Source organism: Microcaecilia unicolor, chromosome 3 (assembly GCF_901765095.1).
Source record: "Microcaecilia unicolor chromosome 3, aMicUni1.1, whole genome shotgun sequence".
NCBI classification, from domain to species: Eukaryota; Metazoa; Chordata; class Amphibia; order Gymnophiona; family Siphonopidae; genus Microcaecilia; species Microcaecilia unicolor.
The window spans coordinates 231,234,504-231,255,692 of NC_044033.1; the positions used below are offsets into that span (position 1 = coordinate 231,234,504).

At 43.4% G+C, this 21,189-nt stretch overlaps 1 protein-coding gene across 1 annotated transcript in view; it reads left to right on the forward strand.

Moving 5' to 3' along the window:
- Window positions 1-2,352: 2,352 nt before the first annotated feature.
- The window catches only part of LOC115466361 (gamma-aminobutyric acid type B receptor subunit 1-like), a 77,011-nt gene continuing 58,174 nt past the window's right edge, over window positions 2,353-21,189 (forward strand). Inside the window, exon 1 of the mRNA XM_030197551.1 lies at window positions 2,353-2,420. The gene's annotated coding sequence lies outside the window, so the exon portion shown is untranslated. The remainder of the gene's footprint in view (window positions 2,421-21,189) is intronic.

Consider the following 21,189-nt stretch of genomic DNA (forward strand, 5'->3'; position numbering starts at 1 on the left):
ACCAGGGAGTCTCCCTGAAACATTCCTCATTGGGCCTTGATTATTTATTTTAAATCTTATATCCCACCTAAGCAGCTTACAATAAAAAAAAAACGCACATAAAGTAAAGCAACATAACAGTAATCACAAACATCATGGTGAAAACCACAGATTGTGTTTTTTGTCTATCAAAATATATTTTTTAAGTTCCCAGAAAAGCTTGCAAAAAGAGATGTGTTTTTATAGCTTTTGTAAATCATAAAAGGGAAGCACAAAATCGTAAAGGACTAGGAAGAGCATTCCATTACAATGGACCTGCAATGGAAAAAACATTCTTAAGGGTTTCAAATCTGGGACTACAAACTTATTTGTCAAATCTGATCTCAGTGGTCTAGTATCTTGATAAGGCTGAACCACATTCCTCAAATACACAAGAAAAGGGCTAAATAAACTCTGTGTATTCCAAAACCTTACAGGCGAAACATGTTCAAATCTTGAAATGTGACTGACCAAATGCACAGCAGCATTTTGAATGACTTGTAAGGCCTGAGTTCTAGAAGACTGAGGCAAACCCAGATAAAGAGTGTAACAGGAATCTGATCTCATTAAAACCAAAAACTGAACCACTATCCAAAAATCATATGCTTTTAGCATTGGTTTCAATCTCATAATTAGTTGCAAATAAAAGCACACTTGAACAACTTTACCAACTTGTTTTGTAAAGGGCAAATAAGAATCTAGCTGTACTCCTACATTTCTCATTGATAATTTAACCTTCACCTGTACATCATGTAAAGCCAAGCTAAAATTGGGTACAAGATTCATTTTGTTGCTAATCATCAAAATATCAGTTTTCATCAAATTCAACAATAACATTCTTCATCTTTGTGCTTCAGATGGAATGTGTTTTGCCACAATTTCGTGGTCAGCTGTAAGTATTTAATCCACCCAGTACTTATTTTGCACATTTCAATGCAATTTATTATCCAGGAATGTGTGAATCATATCAAAGACTTTCTTTAGTCAAGCATGCTATACTGAGATTTCTGCTTTTCTTAGCACTGGCCATTGTAACCAGGTACCTCTCTTGTGCAGCCAAGGATAGAACAATCTCCTTTAGCCACAGGCTGCCGGCACAATGAAGAAATAGATGTCCACCAGTAACTTCAATCTTAAGGACTTTTATTCCATGCAGGTTTCTAGTACACAGTTCCAACAGCAGCATAGCACATACCAGGATTCAATACAGGCTCCAGTCTGGGCTCTTTATCCAATGCACAATAAACAGTAATTCAATTCCCAAGACAAACAGTTCTTTCAGTTCATCATCACAGTTCAGTCACCAAGCAGCATTTTCTACCTTCTATCCTCTTTACCTACAGGAGAGTTCAATATTTTAGGGACTCCTTCTACCCAAGGGTTTTCCCCTGCACCAGCTTCACAGTGAATTCAATACTTTTGGGACTTCCTCTCACCCAAGGAATTTCAGCCTGCATATACTTTAGGGACCTCTCTGCCCAAGGGTTTTCAGCCTGCAACTACTTCTCTCCTTCAGCTCCTCTCTCCTGAACTGAACCGCACTCCTGGGACTCCTTCCCACCTGCCTAATCAATCCCTGGCTTCAGCTACCACCACCAATCATTCTCCTTCCATTAGCTTCCTCACACCCAAACCAGCTGAGTTAAGCATTAGACTAATGAGACCAATGATAAGCTCCTGAACACAGGGTTTCCTCTTTCCGCCTAGTGGCAGCCCTTCTACACAACCTGCCAGCTTACACCCAAGTCTTCCATGATTGCAGCTAGGAGTCCAGTCCGGGTTCTTCATCTCACCCTCTGGCTCTTTGCCTGCAATGCCTTCTGGGACTTGTATTTCAGACTGAAACTGCCTTAACCCAACTATCCTGGATGTGACTTTATCACATACATGTGACCTTATCACACCATGAAGACTTTATTCAGCAATAACTGGTCTTTTGTTCCACCTGCTCTCCTCTTTTTGCTTTTTCTGCTCTATTGTCATAATGTTATTGGAATTGCTATGATTATATGTTCTGTCTGCATTTATTGCAGTGAACATGTTATGACTCTGCTAAACAGACAGGGGAATGGCTGGAACCCTCTCTGCTAACAGGCAGGGGAATGGCTGGAACTCGCCTCTCATTGGCCTGTCAGGATTTGAGCTGACATCTGTAGCTGCAGACGGCAGAAGCCAAGATCTATTTAACCTTACCTTTCCCTACAGCCTTTGCTTTAGCGTTGATTGCTCATTTGAAGCCTGCTTGTGCTAGGGTACTTTGTGTATACTTGGAGTTTTGCTTCTCTCCTGGTTGTTTGTTGATTCTGTGTGTGTGTGTGCTGGGTATTCCCAACATGAGCTTGATTGCCTCACTCCACTACACCTGGTCTATTCCCTGCTTCTCTGGGGTTGTGTTTTCTGTGGTAAGCTTGTGCCTTGTATCATTCTTGTTTGTTTGATTTAGTTCCCTTTCTCTCTGTTCCTTTTTGTGCTAAGCTTAGGCTCTGCTCCCTGTGGTTCTGCCTCTGTTTGGTAGCCTCCCTGTCCTTGTATTTCCTCCTGTTTGTTTGTTTAAGTTTCCCTTTGTTTGCTGTGTCTGTCTCCTGATTCCAGTGAGCAGTGCTCCTTATCTGATCTGTGTATGTTAAGGCAAAGTTCTCTGTTTGCTTACTCTTCCCTATACCTTGAGTGCCGTGTGGCACAGCCGTGTATATTTCTATAGCAGTTCCCTTTAGCCTTGTGTGTTGTGGGGTCAGCCTTGTGCATTCTTGTGTGTGGATTCCCTTTACCTTGAGTGCCGTGTGGCACAGCCGTGTATATTCCTATAAGCAGTTCCCTTTATCCTTGTGTGTTGTGGGGCCAGCTTTGTGTATTCTTATAGGTGGTTTCCCTTTACCTTTGTGTGCTGTATGGTACAGCCTAGTGTGTTCCCTTGTGGGGCTTCCTGTATCCTTGTCTGCCCTGTGGCACAGCCTTGTGTGTTCCTTTAGAAGCTTCTGTCTCTTACCCTTTCCCTTGTGTCTCTTGCCAGCGCTGTGTGCACTGCTTGTGCTCCAGTCCCTTGGGGGACCCTCCGTTGTTCTTTTTCCCTTCCCAGTGTATGAGTGGGTTTGCGTTCGGCCATGAGGCCCGCACGCTTGGACTCTGTATGACTGGGTTCCCGATTAGCTGTGAGGCCCGCTTGAATGCTCTATCTCCCATTTTCTGGTGGTGCTAGTTGTTTGTCCTGAGTGTGCGGGGCTTGGTGGCTGGAGTTGTGCGTAGGGCCTGTTTGGTCTACCCTACGCCTTGGCCAAGATTTTATGCTAGGCCTCGGCCTGAGCTCAAGGGCTCATGACCAGACAAACATAAGTACATAAGTATTACCATACTGAGAAAGACCAAAGGTCCATCAAGCCCAGCATCCTGTTTCCAACAGTGGTCAATCCAGGTCACAAATACCCGGCAAGATCCCAAAAATGTACAAAACATTTTATACTGCTTATCCCAGAATTAGTGGATTTTCCCCAAGTCCATTTAATAACAGTCTATGGACTTTTCCTTTAGGAAGCCGTCCAAACCTTTTTTAAACTCCGCTAAGCTAACTGCCTTTACCACATTCTCTGGCAACGAATTCCAGAGTTTAATTACATGTTGAGTGAAGAAATATTTTCTCTGATTTGTTTTAAATTTACTACATTGTAGCTTCATCGCATGCCCCCTAGTCCTAGTATTTTTGGAAAGCGTAAACAGATGCTTCACGTCTACCCGTTCAACTCCACTCATTATTTTATAGACCTCTATCATATCTCCCCTCAGCTGCCGTTTCTCCAAGCTGAAGAGCCCTAGTCGCTTTAGCCTTTCCTCATAGGGAAGTCGTCCCATCCCCTTTCTCATTTTTGTCACCCTTCTTTGCACCTTTTCTAATTCCACTATATCTTTTTGAGATGCAGCGACCAGAATTGAACCCAATATTCGAGGGCCGGTCGCACCATGGAGCAATACAAAGGCATTATAATGTCCTCATTTTTGTTTTCCATTCCTTTCCTAATAATACCTAACATTCTAATACCTAGCAATGGGACCCAGGTATAAATCCCACCTTAATTCCTTTATATTTTATTGTGAGCCCTCCAGGAACAGATAAAACCTACTGTATCTAAATGTACACCACTACAATAGCTATAAATTCAGATACAATAGATATTTCTATGTTCCAGGAGGGCTCACAATAAAAGAGTTAAAGTGGGAGCTACACCTGGGTCCCGTTGCTCAAAGTCCATTGCACTGACCACTAGGCTACTCCTTACACTTGCTGCTAACTCGGAAACTTCCCCTTTGCTGCATTCAGCCCCTACTCAACCAAACTTCCTGTTTTTTTGCCTGGGCACTGGGTGGAACACTGCAGAGAGGAAGCTTCCGGATTAGCCACAGGCAGCGTGTTGCAATCGCTGCCACTGCCGATAACCCTTTGAGACAAACTTGGCATGGGGGTGGAGGGGAGGGAAGGAAAGAGTGATGTACATGGGGAAGGGAAGAGAGAAAGTTGATTGTTGGATATAGAGGGAGGGAGAGATGCTGCATGTGGTGTGGGGTTAAAGAGAGGCAGAATTGCTGGACATAGGGTGGGGTGGGAGGGAGAGATGCTGCACAGGGGGAGAGGGACAAGAGAGGAAGAAATATTGGATATGGGGTGGACGGGAGGAGAGATGCATCAGAAGAGAGAGGAAGAATTGCTGGACATGGGGCTGGTTAGGAGGAAGAGATGCTGCATGGGTTGTTGGATGTAAGATGGGGTGGGAGAGATGCTGCATAGGGGAAGAGGGGAGGGAGAGGGGTGGAGGGGAGGGGAGAGATGCTGCACGGGGGAGAGGGGCAAGAGAGGGACAAATGTTTGACATGGGGGTGAAGGGGAAGGATAGATACATGGGAAGGAAAAGGGAGAAGTGTTGGACTTGGAGGTGGGTGGGAGGGAGGGATGCACTGGGAGGGTGAGGACGAAAGATGTTGGACCCATGGCACAAGGAAGACAGAGAGAGAGATGTGGACAGTGGGAGAAATGAAGGAGGAAAGAGAGGTTGGACATGGGGGTGGAGAAGAGGAAGGGAGAAATATGCATAGAAGGGGGAAGGGAGAAAAAGGGAGATGGATCTAGGGACAGAAAGGAGTTAGGGAAAGATGCTGGACAATTGGAGGGAGAGAAGAGAAATAGGGAAATGCTGGGTCATGGGGGAGGGTAGGAGGGAAAAGAGAAGGGACAGGGAGATAATGGGGAAAGGAATGGAAAGGACAGTGAGATGTCAGGCTATAAGGATGGCGAGGGAAGAAAGAGGGAGCAGATGCTGGGCTAGAGGGGTGGAGTGAGGAAGACACTGGAAATTGTGAAACTATATGGGAGAGGCCCAGTGGCATTCCAAGGGTGGCTGACACCCGGGGCGGATTAACGATGTGCCCCCCCCCAGGTGCAGCATGACCCCCCGGCAAAAGGACCCCCCCCCCCGGGTGCATTTTTACCTGCTGGGGGGTTGCCGCGCGCCTGTCGGCTTCGTTCGTTCCATGCTCCCTCTGCCCCAGAACAGGAAACTGTTCCGGGGCAGAGGGAGCATGGAACGAGTGGAGCTGACAGGCACGCGGCACACCCCCCAGCGGTGTGCACCCGGGGCGGACCGCCCCCACCGCCCCCCCCCCCCTTGGTACGCCACTGGAAAGGCCAAATGGGGGGTGGCAAAGAAATGAATGAGAGGAGGGTAGTGATTATAGGGGGTACAAATATGGTAATGAGGAGTTCATTAAAGATGGAAGGCTAGGGAAAGGAGTGAGATGGGGAATGGGAGAGCTAGTGGGTGAGAGAAGGAGATGGAAGTTGATAGGTAGCTGAAAAGTGAAAAGTAAAAAGAAGGTGAGAAAGCGGGTGAAATTTGAGGGAACAGAGAAGCAGTAAAGAAAACAAGAGGAAAGAGCTGTCTCTGTGTGCTTGCTGCTTCCACCATGGCTCTAATTACATAAGTACTACTACTACTACTACTACTTAACATAAGTAATGCCACACTGGGAAAAGACCAAAGGTCCATCGAGCCCAGCATCCTGTCCACGACAGCGGCCAATCCAGGCCAAGGGCACCTGGCGAACTTCCCAAACGTACAAACATTCTATACATGTTATTCCTGGAATTGTGGATTTTTCCCAAGTCCATTTAGTAGTGGTTTATGGACTTGTCCTTTAGGAAACCGTCTAACCCTTTTTTAAACTCTGCTAAGCTAACCGCCTTCACCACGTTCTTCGGCAACGAATTTCAGAGTTTAATTACGCGTTGGGTGAAGAAAAGGTTTCTCCGATTTGTTTTAAATTTAATACACTGTAGTTTCATCGTATGCCCCTAGTCCTAGTATTTTTGGAAAGCGTGAACAGACACTTCACATCCACCTGTTCCACTCCACTCAATATTTTATATACCTCTATCATGTCTCCCCTCAGCCGTCTCTTCTCCAAGCTGAAAAGCCCTAGCTTCCTTAGTCTTTCTTCATAGGGAAGTCATCCCATCCCCTCTATTATTTTAGTTGCCCTTCGCTGCACCTTTTCCAATTCTACTATATCTTTCTTGAGATGCGGCGACTAGAACTGAACACAGTACTCAAGGTGCGGTCGCACCATGGAGCGATACAATGGCATTATAACATCCTCACACCTGTTTTCCATACCTTTCCTATGAATACCCAACATTCTATTCGCTTTCCGAGCCGCAGCAGCACACTGAGCAGAAGGTTTCAGTGTATTATCGACGACGACACCCAGATCCCTTTCTTGGTCCGTAACTCCTAACGTGGAACCTTGCATGACGTAGCTATAGTTCGGGTTCTTTTTCCCACATGCATCACCTTGCACTTGCTCACATTAAACGTCATCTGCCATTTAGCAGCCCAGTCTCCCAGTCTCGTAAGGTCCTTCTGTAATTTTTCACAATCCTGTCGCGAGTTAACGACTTTGAATAACTTTGTGTCATGAGCAAATTTAATTACCTCGCTAGTTGCTCCCATCTCTAAATCATTTATAAATATGTTAAAAAGCAGCGGTCCTAGCACAGACCCCTGAGGAACCCCACTAACTACCCTTCTCCATTGTGAATACTGTCCATTTAACCCCACTCTCTTCAACCAGTTTTTAATCCACAATAGGACATTTCCTCCTATCCCATGACCCTCCAATTTCCTCTGTAGCCTTTCATGAGGTACCTTGTCAAACGCCTTTTGAAAATCCAGATACACAATATCAACTGGCTCCCCTTTGTCCACATGTTTGTTTACTCCTTCAAAGAATTGAAGTAAATTGGTCAGGCAAGATTTCCCCATACAAAAGCCGTGCTGACTTGGTCTCAGTAATCCATGTCCTTGGATGTGCTCTGTAATTTTGTTTTTGATAATAGTCTCTACCATTTTTCCCGGCACCGACGTCAGACTCACCGGTCTATAATTTCCTGGATCTCCCCTAGAACCTTTTATAAAAATCGGCATTACATTAGCCACCCTCCAATCTTCCGGTACCACACTCAATTTTAAGGATAAATTACATATCACTAACAGTAGCTCCGCAAGCTCATTTTTCAGTTCTATCAGTACTCTAGGATGAATACCATCCGGTCCAGGAGATTTGCTACTCTTCAGTTTGCTGAACTGCCCCATTACGTCCTCCAGGTTTACCGTGAAGTCAGTAAGTTTTTCCGACTCGTCCGCTTGAAATACCATTTCCGACACTGGTATCCCACCCAAATCTTCCTTGGTGAAGACCGAAGCAAAGAATTCATTCAATCTCTCCGCTACGTCTTTATCTTCCTTGATCGCCCCTTTTACCCCTCGGTCATCCAGCGGCCCAACCGATTCTTTTGCCGGCTTCCTGCTTTTAATATACTGAAAAAAATTTTGCTGTGTTTTTTTTGCCTTTAATGCTATCTTTTTTTCGTAATCCCTCTTGGCCTTCTTTATCTGCGCCTTGCATTTGCTTTGACACTCCTTATGCTGCTCCTTGTTATTTTCAGACGGTTCCTTCTTCCATTTTCTGAAGGTGTTTCTTTTAGCCCTAATAGCTTCCTTCACCTCACTTTTCAACCAAGCCGGCTGTCTTTTGGACTTCCGTCTTTCTTTTCTACTTCGCAGAATATGTTTAGCCTGGGCCTCCAGGATGGTATTTTTGAACAGCATCCACGCCTGTTGTACAGTTTTTACCCTCTCAGTTGCCCCCTAAGCTTTTTTTTAACCGTTCTCATTTTATCATAGTCTCATTTTTTAAAGTTAAACGCTAACGTATTTGACTTCCTGTCAATAGTTACTTCAAGGTTGATATCAAAACTGATCATATTATGATCACTGTTATCAAGCGGCCCCAGTACCATAACGTCCCTCACCAGATCATGCGCTCCACTAAGGACCAAGTCTAGAATTTTTCCTTCTCTCGTCGGCTCCTGCACCAGCTGCTCCATAAAGCTGTCCTTGATTTCATCAAGGAATTGTACCTCTCTAGCGTGTCCCGATGTTACATTTACCCAGTCTATATTTGGATAATTGAAGTAACCCATTATTATCACATTGCCCATTTTGTTTGCATCTCTGATTTCTTTTATCATTTCTGCGTCTACCTGCTCATCCTGGCGAGGCGGACGGTAGTACACTCCTATCACCGTCCTTTTCCCTTTTATACATGGAATTTCAACCCACAATGATTCAAAGGTGTGATTTGTATCCTGCTGAATTTGTAATCTATCTGAATCAAGGCTCTCGTTAATATACAATGCTACCCCTCCACCAGTCCAGTCCACCCTATCACTATGATATACTTTGTACCCCGGTATGACAGTGTCCCACTGGTTATCCTCCTTCCACCAGGTCTCAGTAATGCCTATTATATCCAATTTTTCATTTAGTGCAATATATTCCAACTCTCCCATCTTATTTCTTAGACTCCTAGCATTTGCATATAGACATTTCAGAGTATGTTTGTTGTTCCTATTTGCATGATGCTTAGTACTTGCCACTATTGATTTGACATCCTTTGTCTGGTCTTTAGTTGTATTTAAGGGCACCTGGCCTACCACGGTCTGTTGTGCAACCTCACTATCCAGAAACCCTATCTTCCCTGTTTGTGGGGTATCCTTGCAAGATACCTTATCCCGAACCATTCACTTTTGAGCTAAAAAGGAAAGATGTCAAAGATAGGTGTAGAGAGGGAACGGAACAAGACAGGAGAGAGGAGAAAAGACATATGGACAGCAACCGCTTGAAGGAGAATTAGCAGAAGACAGACAGAAAAGCAGAAAAGAGAAACTGGAACCAGCATGATGCAAAAATAAAAAGTCCACACAACAAAGGTAGAAAAAAGCATTTTTATTTTGAATGTATTAAATGGAATATGTTAGCTTTGGGAAATGTGCATAGCAAATGTCTTTGTGTTGAGATTAGTAATAAAGGAAATGCATTTCTGTTTTTATGTCTCTAGGGTTGCAATACATGCCAAGTTTAATTTCCTGGGGTTCCCAGTTCAATTTTTATGACCCCTTGTTCTGTATTTGGTGAGGGTCTGTTGGTATGATAGTAATGGCAGATGGGAGATTGGGGGGAAGGCAAGGAAGAGAGGGGATTAGAAAGGTCCCTTTTTTTATTTTCTGACCTGGGCCCCAGCATGTTTAAGACCAGTCCTGACCCTTGCTGTAGCTGAGGACCTCCTCCAAAATTGGCCAGAATTCCCTTCTGCCAAGTTATGCAGTGTGCAGCACCGTCCTTGAGTCACCGACAACTACACATGCCAACATCGGTGGCCTGGCAAACATGGTAACAGGGAGTTCTGGCCACCTTCCAAGAGCATCTTCAGCTAACAGAGCTTGGGGATCCTCATTAGCTATAGTATTTATATTTTGAGTAGTGAGGTATTGGGGGAGGGGTAAAGAGTAGGGGTAGGGCAGGAGCAGAGAAAATATTCTGCCCACACAATTTGGGCTCAGGCCTCCCAGAATTGACTTTCTGGCTATGCCAATGGTTTGGGTGTGTGTGGTGTCTGCTGTGATGAGACACTTGATGGGTTTGTGTGTTTTCTGCAGATCATATACTTGTGGTGCATTCTATGCTCAAGCTTGATGGGAGTCTACCTGCCAAAGTGTTGGGGTTTTTTGGCTGGTGCCCACTTTCTGTAATGGCTTACTGAGTGCTATTAGGTCTGAATGTTCTCTTTAAAAATGTAAATCTCTATTACAGGCCTTCTATTTTAAGGAAGTGTTTGGTCTGGTGGCCCCAGGAGACTAAAATGGCTTCTTTACAGATACCTATAAAAACGGAAATTAATATTGCAGTACTGTAGATGTATCATTTCATGTTTTCTTTAAAACTTTATTTATGTGTATATATTTTCTGTGGATATGTTAGGCTCTATCTACCTACCAACAGAGTTCCTTTCTTCTGTAATTATTTTAATTATAAACCACTGTAGTACATTTTTTGTCAAGCAGTATAGCAAATTTGAATAAACCATAAACATTTTAATTGGGATTAATAGAGAGATGGCTAAACTGAAGGCAAATTATATATATAGCGGAATAAAATAGGAGAAACTAATGTAAGTTAAAGGGTTTGCAGCTTTGATTGTGTTTTCTTTTCAATATAAGTACATAAGTATTGCCATACTGGGACAGACCGAAGGTCAATCAAGCCCAGCATCATGTTTCCAACAATGGCCAATCCAGGTTACAAGTACCTGGCAAGATCCCAAAACAGTACAATACATTTTATGCTGCTTATCTTAGAAATAAGCAGTGGATTTTCCCCATCTTAATAATGGCTTATGGACTTTTCTTTTAGGAATCTCGCCAAACCTTTTTTAAACCCCGCTAAGCTAACTGCTTTTACCACATTCTTTGGCAATGAATTCCAGAGTTTAATTATACGTTGAGTGAAGAAATATTTTCTCCTATTTGTTTTAAATTTACCACTTTGTAGCTTCATTGCGTGCCCCCTAATCCTAGTATTTTTAGAAAGAGTAAACAAGTGATTCATATCTACCTGTTCCACTCCAATCATTATTTTATAGACCTCTATCATATCTCCCCTCAGCCATCTTTTCTCCAAGCTGAAGAGCCCTAGCCATTTTAGCCATAGGGAAGTCGACCCACCCCTTTTATCATTTTTGTTGCCCCTCTCTGTACCTTTTCTAATTCCACTGTATCTTTTTTGAGATGCAGTGACCAGAATTGCACACAATATTCAAGGTTGCACCATGGGGCGATACAAAGGCATTATAACGTCCTCATTTTTCTTTTTCATTCCTTTCCTAATAATTTCTAATATTCTATTTGCTTTCTTAGCCGCTACCACACACTGAGCCAGGGGGTTTCAAAGTATCGTCAACGATGACTCCTAGATCCTGGTTGGTGACTCCTAATGTAGAACCTTGCATTATGGTGCTATAGGTCAGGTTACTCTTTCCCACATGCATCACTTTGCACTTGCTCACATTAAACATCCTCTGCCATTTGGATGCCCGGTCTCCCAGTCTTGTAAGGTCTTGTTGTAATTTTTCACAATCCTCTTGCGATTTAACAACTTTGAATAACTTTTTGTCGTCGACAAATTTAATTACGTCACTAGTTACTCTCATTCGTCTCTAGATCATGTTAAAAAGCAGCGGTCCCAGCACAGACCCCTGGGGAACCCATTGAGAATACTGACCATTGAACCCTACTCTCTGTTTTCCATCTTTTAACCAGCTCCACCCCCAAACTGCCCCAGCACTACCCAGATAACGCCAAGGCAGTCAGGCAGGATATTTAGTGGCTCTAACTAGATAATGCTGCTGAATATCACTGTCTGGTCCTGGTGAATACTAGTTATCTGAATATGAGGTTCTATTACCCGGATAACTAGCTTTAAATATTGACCCCTCAGTTCTTCCAGTATGAGGGGATTTCAAGGGCAGTAGGATCTGACTTCTTATGCAAATGGACTGTGAAAGATAGACTAGTGTTTGATATTTATGTCTGTGTGACTGTGAGTGACTATCTTGTTTTATTACCATTACAGGAAACATGTAGCCTCAAGCTGAATATACTTTTATTGCAGAGTAAATCTTTACAAGTTTATCATGCTTGTAAAGGATGACAGAAGAAAAAAATGGCTTTCAGAGCTGGGGCCAACTTCTTATACCACCCCACACTCTTTTTAATCCAGAATAGAACACTACCTCCTATCGCATGACTCGCCAATTTCCTCTAGAGTTTTTCATGAGGAACTTTGTCAAATGCCTTTTGAAAATCCAGATGTACAATGTCAACCGGCTCACCTTTATCCACGTTTGTTCACCCCTTCAAAGAAATGTAGTAGATTTGTGAGGCAAGATGTCCCTTCACTAAATCCATGTTGGCTTTGTCTCATTAATCCATGCTTTTGAATATGCTCTGTAATTTTCTTCTTTATAATAGTCTTTACCATTTTGCCTGGCACTGATGTCAGACTCACCAGTCTATAATTTCCCAGATCTCCTCTGGAACTTTTTTAAAAAATTGGCGTTATATTGGCCACCCTCCAATCTTCCGGTACCAAGCTCGATTTTAAGGATAAATTACATATTACTAACAATAGCTCCGCAAGTTCATTTTTCAGTTCTGTCAGTACTCTGGGATGAATACCATCCGGTCCAGGAGATTTATTAGCCTTCAATTTGTAGAACTGCCCCATTACATCCTCAAGGTTTATAGAGAATTCATTCAGTTTCTACAACTTATCAACTTCGAATACCATTTCTGGCACCAGTATCTCTCCCAAATCTTCCTTGGTGAAGACAGAAGAATTCATTTAATCTCTCCGCTATGGTTTTGTCTTCCCTGACCGCCCCTTTTACCCCTCAGTCATTTAGAGGTCCAACCGATTCTTTTGCCAGCTTCCTGCTTTTAATATACCTGAAACATTTTTTACAATGTGTTTTTGCCTCCAACGCAATCTTTTTTTCAAAGTCCTCTTAGCCTTCCATATCCACACTTTGCATTTGACTTGACATTCCTTAAGCTGTTTCTTATTATTTTCAGTCGGTTCCTTCTTCCATTTTCTGAAGGATTTTCTTTTAGCTCTAATAGCTTCCTTCACCTCACTTTTTAACCACGCCGGCTGTCGTTTGGTCTTCCGTCCTCCTTTTTTAATACACGGAATGTATTTGGCCTGGGCTTCCAGGATGGTGTTTTTGAACAGCATCCATACCTGATGTAAATTTTTGACCCTCGAAGACGCTCCTTTAAGTCTTTTTTTCACTGTTCTCATTTTATCATAGTCTCCTTTTTTAAAGTTAAACATTAATGTATTTGATTTCCTATGTATACTTCTGATTATTCTAATTATTGCCAATTAGTGCTCATTATTGCTTGTTAAGTGCTGTTATCAACACTGATTAGCTTGTTAAGCCAATTAAGTTAAGTGTGTTGTTATAGAATACACTTGGATTTCAACACGGATCTCTAGACGTGCTATATAGAATCTGGGGGTTAGCGACTACCCGCTAACCGGCTATGTCATGCGATTTAGCTGGTTAAGCATGAATATTCAGCGGACAAGATAGGCCACATAAATAGGAGGCTTAACTGGTTAGTGCTGAATATTGGCTGTACTAGTTAAGTTGCCTCAGACAAACCTAAAACCAGATATTCAATGCCAGTCAGTATTGCATATCTGGGGTCAGCGCCACCAGCGGCAGCTAACCAAACTGTCTACCGCCAGCTGAATATCGGGGAGATATGTGTCTGCCAGGCTATAGATGTATATGTGCCTTTGCCTGTCACTATTGTTTGCAAGGGTAAATCTCTCTTGTCTGCACCCTTCTCCTCCACTGCTAACTCCAGACTCCGTTCCTTTTATTTTGCTGCACCATATGCCTGGAATAGACTTCCTGAGCCAGTATGTCAAGCTCCATCTCTGGTCATCTTCAAATCTAAGCTAAAAACCCACCTTTTTGATGCTGCTTTTAACTCCTAACCCCTTGTTCACTTGTTTGGAACCCTTATTTATCATCCTTACTTTAATATTCCCTTATCTCTTGTTTGTCTTGTTTTGTCTGTCCTAATTAGATTGTATGCTCTGTCGATCAGGGACTGTCTCTTCATGTTCAAGTGTACAGCACTGCGTATGTCTAGTAGCACTATAGAAATGATAAGTAGTAGTATATGTGTACTTTCCCTTTCTAAAATTGACACCTTTTATACAAGTATAAGGTAATTCTATAAGGAGCTGCCTAAATTGATGTGGTACAAACTTAAGAGTACAAAAGCAAAATGCATCTCTTGTATAAACAGCAAAGTACTTAATGTGATCCTATATTCCTGTGAAGTGCAAAAGAATGAGAAAGGGAAAAAGCCTCTGTGCCCCAACCTCCACCCAATATATGTTTTTTAGGGTATGGAGGAAATAACATGGGTCCAACTTTCTTCATCAGCATAAAAAACCCTTTTCTCTTTTAATCTTGCTAAAAACTCCACAGAAAAATCATATTTTCTCATGGATCCAAAAAAATAAGAAGTGAAAAAGAACACTTAGCTTTAAACTTCTAGGTTGATAGTAGACACAGACATGCAGGAAAGTCAGTCACACCGATTGTGGCCAGAGTTTCGCTACTGTGGGCTATTTCAAGGCGTGTATGACCAATCAGTAACCCTAAGCACAATGCATCTTCAGTACACCTGTTGGGGCACAGAGGCTTTTTCCCTTTCTCGTTTTGTTGCACTTCACAGCATAGACTGTCGGTAGCCAACTGTTTTGGGGAGGCTAAAGGGGGCGGAGCTTACCTCCCTGGCGACGTCAATGACGTCGTGTCGCTGCCAAGGGGGCGGAGGGGCGGAGCTTACCTCCGTAGCGACATCAATGACGTCGCGTCGCTGCCAAGAGGGCGGAGCTGACCTCCGTATTCTCCATGGAAGCGACATCTATGACGTCGCTGCCACGGAACTAAAACAATTAAACCGCATGCGCGAGGGGGGCGGGTAGGGCGGGCGCAACACTCGGAAGTCGACAATTGGGCTGGGGAGGCTTAGCCTCCCCAAGCCTCTTATACGGGGCGCCTATGCTTCACAGGAATATAGTATCATATAAAGTACTTTGCAGTTTATACAAGAGAGGCTTTTTGCTTTTGTGTCCTTATAATCTAAATACTCTCTTATCCTCTTTTTGATTAACGAACATAAGAGTAGCCATCCTGGGTCAGACCAATGGTGCATCTAGCCCAGTATCCTGTTTCCAACAGTGGCCAAGCCAGGTCACAAGTACCTGGCAGAAACCAAAATCATGGCAACATTCCATGCTACCAATCCCAGGGCAAGCAGTAGCTTCCCCATATCTGCCTCAATAGCAGACTATGGACTTTTCCTCCAGGAACTTGTCCAAACCTTTTTTTAAACCCAGATATGCTAACTGCTGTTACTAAGTCATCCGGCAAAGAGTTCCAGAGCTTAAGTATTCTTTGAGTGAAAAAATATTTCCTCTTATTTGTTTTAAAAGTATTTCCATGAAACTTCCTTCAGTGTCCCCTAGTCTTTGTACTTTTGGAACGAGTAAAAAATTGATTCACTTCTACTCATTCTACACTGTTCAGAATTTTATAGATCTCAATCTTATCTCTCCTCATCCGTCTGTTTTCCAAGCTGAAGAGCCCTAACCTCTTTAGCCTTTCCTCATATGAGAGGAGTTTCATCCTGTTTATCATTTTGGTTGCTCTTCTTTTCTAATTCATGCATATGCTGGTATTCTAGTTATGTATGCACAAATGTGGACATATATGCACATATGACCACTGTCTGCCTACATGTAATTGGGCAAGTATGCACCAGTATTTGATAGTGTGTACTTTACAGCTGGGCATTCACATGGTTGGAGTTTTGGCAGAGCATGGGCACTCACTATGCCACTCCTAAGCTATGGAATGCCTTACCCATTGATATCAAACCTGAACCCTCTTATTCAGTTTTCAAAAAACTCAAATTTTGCTTGTTTGTACGCACTTTTAACACGTGATTTTTTTTCTTTCTTTTATACTTTGTAAACTGCTTTGATGCATTTATTGTTGCAATTGGTGGCATAACAAGCCTTTGTATGTAAATATAAATAAATAAATAAATAACCTATGTACATTAAATCAAACATATAAATGGCAAGTGACCGACTCACCTGCAAATGCGCAGTAGAGACTTCCCTCTCTGTCCCGCCCTCGCGTCAAGACGTGATGACGTCAGAGGGCGGAACAGAGAGGGAAACGGAGTTGGACTGTCGGACGCTGCCGCTGGAGCCTGGAAACGAACATCACGCGTACCAACCTCCACCCCCCCATCCCTGCCGCCGCTTCCGCCCCCCTCCGTATCGGGCCCCCTGCACTGACCTGACAGCGCCTCTCACCTCCGTGTGGAAGCGCTGCAGGCGAGGAGGGTAGCTGGAAATCTCTCCCGTTTTAACGGGCTTAACGGCTAGTAAATAAATAAATAACCTATGTAAATTAGCAACCTCGGTACCTACTTTTCTTCACACAATAGGCTCCATAGAGGTACATTCTTCTTACGTAAAATTAGATGCCCCTGTATAGAATTACCCTCATACTAGCTACATCCACTTATGTGGAGCAATAAAAGTGCTGAGGCCACAGATAGAAGAACAAGGCAGAGTCAAATTCCAAAGGAAGCAGTTTTATTCAAAGACCTGACACGGTCTGTGTTTCGGCAAGTGCCTGCATCATGGGTCTATCAGAACAATCATGGCAAAATATGTCTTCCTATGGATGGTCTCTGGTTCACAATATTAAATGAGGATACCTCTATGCTAAGCTTCATAGATACCTCGTGTCAGGCCTCTGAATAAAACCGCTTCCTCTGGAATTTGGCTCTGCCTTGTTGTTCTGTCTGTGGCCTCACCCACTTTTGTTGCTCCACGATTTACTGTGTTGATGTTTTCCCTCTGATCTGCTTGGTTTACATTCACATATATAGCCAATTGGGTTACGCAGCGCTGTACAGTTTAACAAAGAAGGACAGTCCCTGCTCGAAGGAGCTTACAATCCACAGGATGAAATGTCAAGTTGGGGCAGTCAAGATTTCCTGAATAGGTGTAGTGGTTAGGTGCCGAAGGCGACATTGAAGAGATGGGCTTTGAGCAAGGATTTGAAGATGGGCAGGGAGGGGGCCTGGCGTATGGGCTCAGGGAGTTTATTCCAAGCATGGGGTGAGGCGAGGCAGAAAGGGCGGAGCCTGGAGTTGGCTGTGGTGGAGAAGGGTACTGAGAGGAGGGATTTGTCTTGAGAGAGGAGGGTACGGGTAGGAATGTAAGGGGGGATGAGGGTAGAGAGGTAAGGAGGGGCTGCAGATCGAGTGCATTTGGGCATTGAGGTTCCTTGGCTGGTGCTGGGCCAGGTACTTATCTTTGCTCTCATGGCCCCAGAATGGAGTGAGATCAGCTTGCAGTGAGCGAAGGAGAGAGAGAGAAAAGTGGCGATGTTCGGATCGGAGGAGGTGGGGAGATAGAGAGAAGGGATGATAGTGGCCTGTTCCTGGCCTGTTAAATAGCGCTGAATATTGGGCCTATGTATATCTACTTTATATATGTATAAAGCATATGTAGAATCACTCACTGCCTGCATATACTTTTACATGTATATATGGTTGATTATATGTGTGTAGGGTTATGCCATTGTCCTTATGTGCAGAACTGTGTTTTCTTAAATTAAAGAGCATTGAAGGCTTACCTTTTTGAAAAAAAAACCTATGACAATTCCTATAGGCATGGATGGTCTGGATACAGGCATTCCTGGCCACTTCTCTTCTATATGGTGTTCGTTTCCTCTCCTCCTTAGTGTTGATAGTAAATGCATTGCAGGAAAGGCTGTGTATAAAGTCGAATAAACTATAAACCATTTCCACATATCCATGTACAAATAACAGAGCAATCGCAATTCTTTATTTTTTTGCTTTTAATTATATTCTCAAAGAAATAAAAATTTTGAATACGCACGCAAAGCCATAATAAGGAAAATAAAAATTAAGGAACTGTAAAAAAAAGCAGAAACAAAAAATCCCTTAAAGCTTAAATTAGACCACGTTGGGGGGGGAGGGGAGAGACAATTCAGAAATGTCAGAGGAAGTTGAAATAAAGGAAATCAGATTAAGGGGGAAAATGGTGAATAATCCATGAAAATCTTATAGCACAATAGTAACACTAGAGGTTAACCCCAAACACCTATGGAACAGCTAATGAGACCCCTTCTTCCCTCTGGAAAAAATTGCAGCTGAGAAGGTTCATAGAAAAACATATGAATGTTCGTCCAAGAAGACCAAATATTTACATGAATATTTTAATTGAAACCTAGTACCAGTTGAAGCTACTTGTACAATTACATTTCTCTGTCTTTAAAGAGCTAACCCTCAAGTCTATCCCCCTCATTCTGCAACCTGGCATCTAAATTTAGGTGTTAATTGCATGCATAAATTATATAATACTAGCAGTTATGTGTGTACAATAAGCACCTATATGCATAAGTGCTAGGCGCTGTTCTATAACTTGCGCATACAAATTGTTTAGGGCTAGATTCTATATATGGCAAAAAAAAAAATTAGTGCTGAAAAAACCCTATTCTATAAGCCATGCTTAAAGTTAGATGCAATTTATAGAATAGCGCTTATGCCTGAGAATCATAAGTGCAAATGTACGCACCTACATTAGGCATGTCTTTCCATTACTCTACAACAGCGCGCATTAATTTTTTGAATGTACCCCATTCCGCCCCAATTTCCATACCTCCTTTTTAAATTGCCTGTAAAATACAGGCGCAGATCCCACATCTAAATTTGCGCACGTAATGTGCAGTGAAATTTAATTAGTGCTAATAATTGCTTGTTAAGCCAATTATGGGAGCTAATTTTCTTATGATTTAATTAAATTGTGTGCACAAATTGGGCGAATGCCCAGATTTGCATGCACAATTTTTGACAACTTATATAGAATCCGGGGGTAAGCGCATAAATGTGTGGGAGGCATAACCATTGGTGGAGCTGTGTAGGATATTGGCAGATCTTCCAGTTATGAGTTTAATTTACAGAATAGTGCAAGTGATGTGCATCACTTGCACGCTTATTTTCGAAAGAGAAGGGCGCCCATCTTCTGATACAAATCGGGAGATGGGCATCCTTCTCTCAGGGTCGCCCAAATCGGCATAATCGAAAGCCGATTTCCTCAACTGCTTTCCGTTGCGGGGACAACCAAAGTTCACGGGGGCGTGTCGGCAGTGTACCGAAGGCGGGACGGGGCGTGGTTGACAGATGGGCGTCCTCGGCCGATAATGGAAAAAAGAAGGGCGTCCCTCACGAGCATTTGGCGGACTTTACGTGGTCCATATTTTTTCAGGACCAAGTCTCGAAAAGGTGCCCGAACTGACCAGATGACCTCCCCTTCCTCCCCCAGTAGTCACCAACCCCCTCCCACCCCCAAAAAAACATTTTTTCCAGCCTCTATGCCAGACTCAAATGTCATACCCAGCTCGAACACAGCAGTATGCAGGTCCTTGGAGCAGTTTTTAGTGGGTGCAGTGCACTTCAGACAGGCGGACCCAGGCCCATACCTCCCCTACCTGTTACACTTGTGGTGGTAAATGTGAGCCCTCCAAAACCCACCAGAAACCCACTGTACCCACATCTAGGTGCCCCTCTTCACCTGTAAGGGCTATGGTAGTGGTGTACATAAGTACATAAGCACCGCCATACTGGGAAAGACCAAGGGTCCATCAAGCCCAACATCCTGTCTCCGACAGCAGCCAATCCAGGCTTCAAAAACCCGGCAACCCCCCCCCCCCCCCCCCAAAAAAAAAAAAAAAATTAATAATGTTCAATGGACTTTTCCCTCAGGAATCTGTCCAAACCCCCCTTAAACTCCGTAAGGCCAGCTGCTGTCACTACAGTCTCCGGCAACGAGTTCCACAGTCCAACTACACGCTGAGTAAAGGAAAAACTTTCTCCTATTTGTTTTAAATTTACCATATTCTAGCTTCATCTTGTGTCCCCTGGTTTTGTTGTTGTTTGAAAGTGTAAACAATCGCTTCACATCTGTCCGCTCTTCTCTGCTCATTATTTTGTAGACTTCTATCATATCCCCCCTCAGCCGCCTTTTCTCCAAGCTGAAGAGCCCTTTCTCAGCCTTTCCTCATAGGAAAGTCGTTCCATTCCCGTTATCATTTTTGTCGCCCTTCTCTGCACCTTTTCTAATTCCTTTATATCTTTTTTGAGATGCGGCGACCAGAATTGGACACAATACTCGAGGTGCGGCCACACCATGGAGCGATACAACGGCATTATAACATCCTCGTGTTTGTTTTCCATCCCTTTCCTAATAATACTCAACATTCTGTGCGCTTTCTTAGCCGCCGCAGCACACTGGGCAGATGTTTTTAACGTCTTATCGATTACTCCCAGATCCTTTTCTAGGTCCGTAACTCCTAACGCGGAACCTTGCATGACATAGCTGTAATTCGGGTTCCTCTTACCCACGTGCATCACTTTGCACTTGTGAACATTGAACTTCATCTGCCACTTGCACGCCCAATCCCCCAGTCTCGCGAGGTCCTCCTGTAATCTTTCACATTCCTCCTGCGACTTGACGACCCTGAATAATTTTGTGTCATCTGCGAATTTAATTACCTCACTAGTTACTCCCATCTCTAGGTCATTTATAAATATGTTAAAAAGCAGCGGTCCCAACACAGACCCTTGCGGGACCCCACTAACTACCCTTCTCCACTGAGAATACTGACCATTCAACCCTACTCTTTGCTTCCTATCTTTCAACCAGCTCTTAATCCATAGTAATACCCTACCTCCGATCCCATGACTCTCCAGTTTCCTCAGGAGTCTTTCATGAGGCACTTTGTCAAATGCCTTTTGAAAATCTAGATACACAATATCCACTGGCTCCCCATTGTCCACATGTTTGTTCACCCCCTCAAAAAAATGCAGTAGATTGGTGAGGCAAGACTTCCCTTCACTAAATCCGTGCTGACTTTGTCTCATCAGCCCATGTTTTTGTACGTGCTCTGTAATTTTATTCTTGATAATAGCCTCTAGCATTTTGCCCGGTACCGACATCAGACTCACCTGTCTATAATTTCCCGGATCTCCTCTGGAACCTTTTTTAAAAATCGGCGTAACATTGGCTACCCTCCAGTCTTCCGGTACCACAC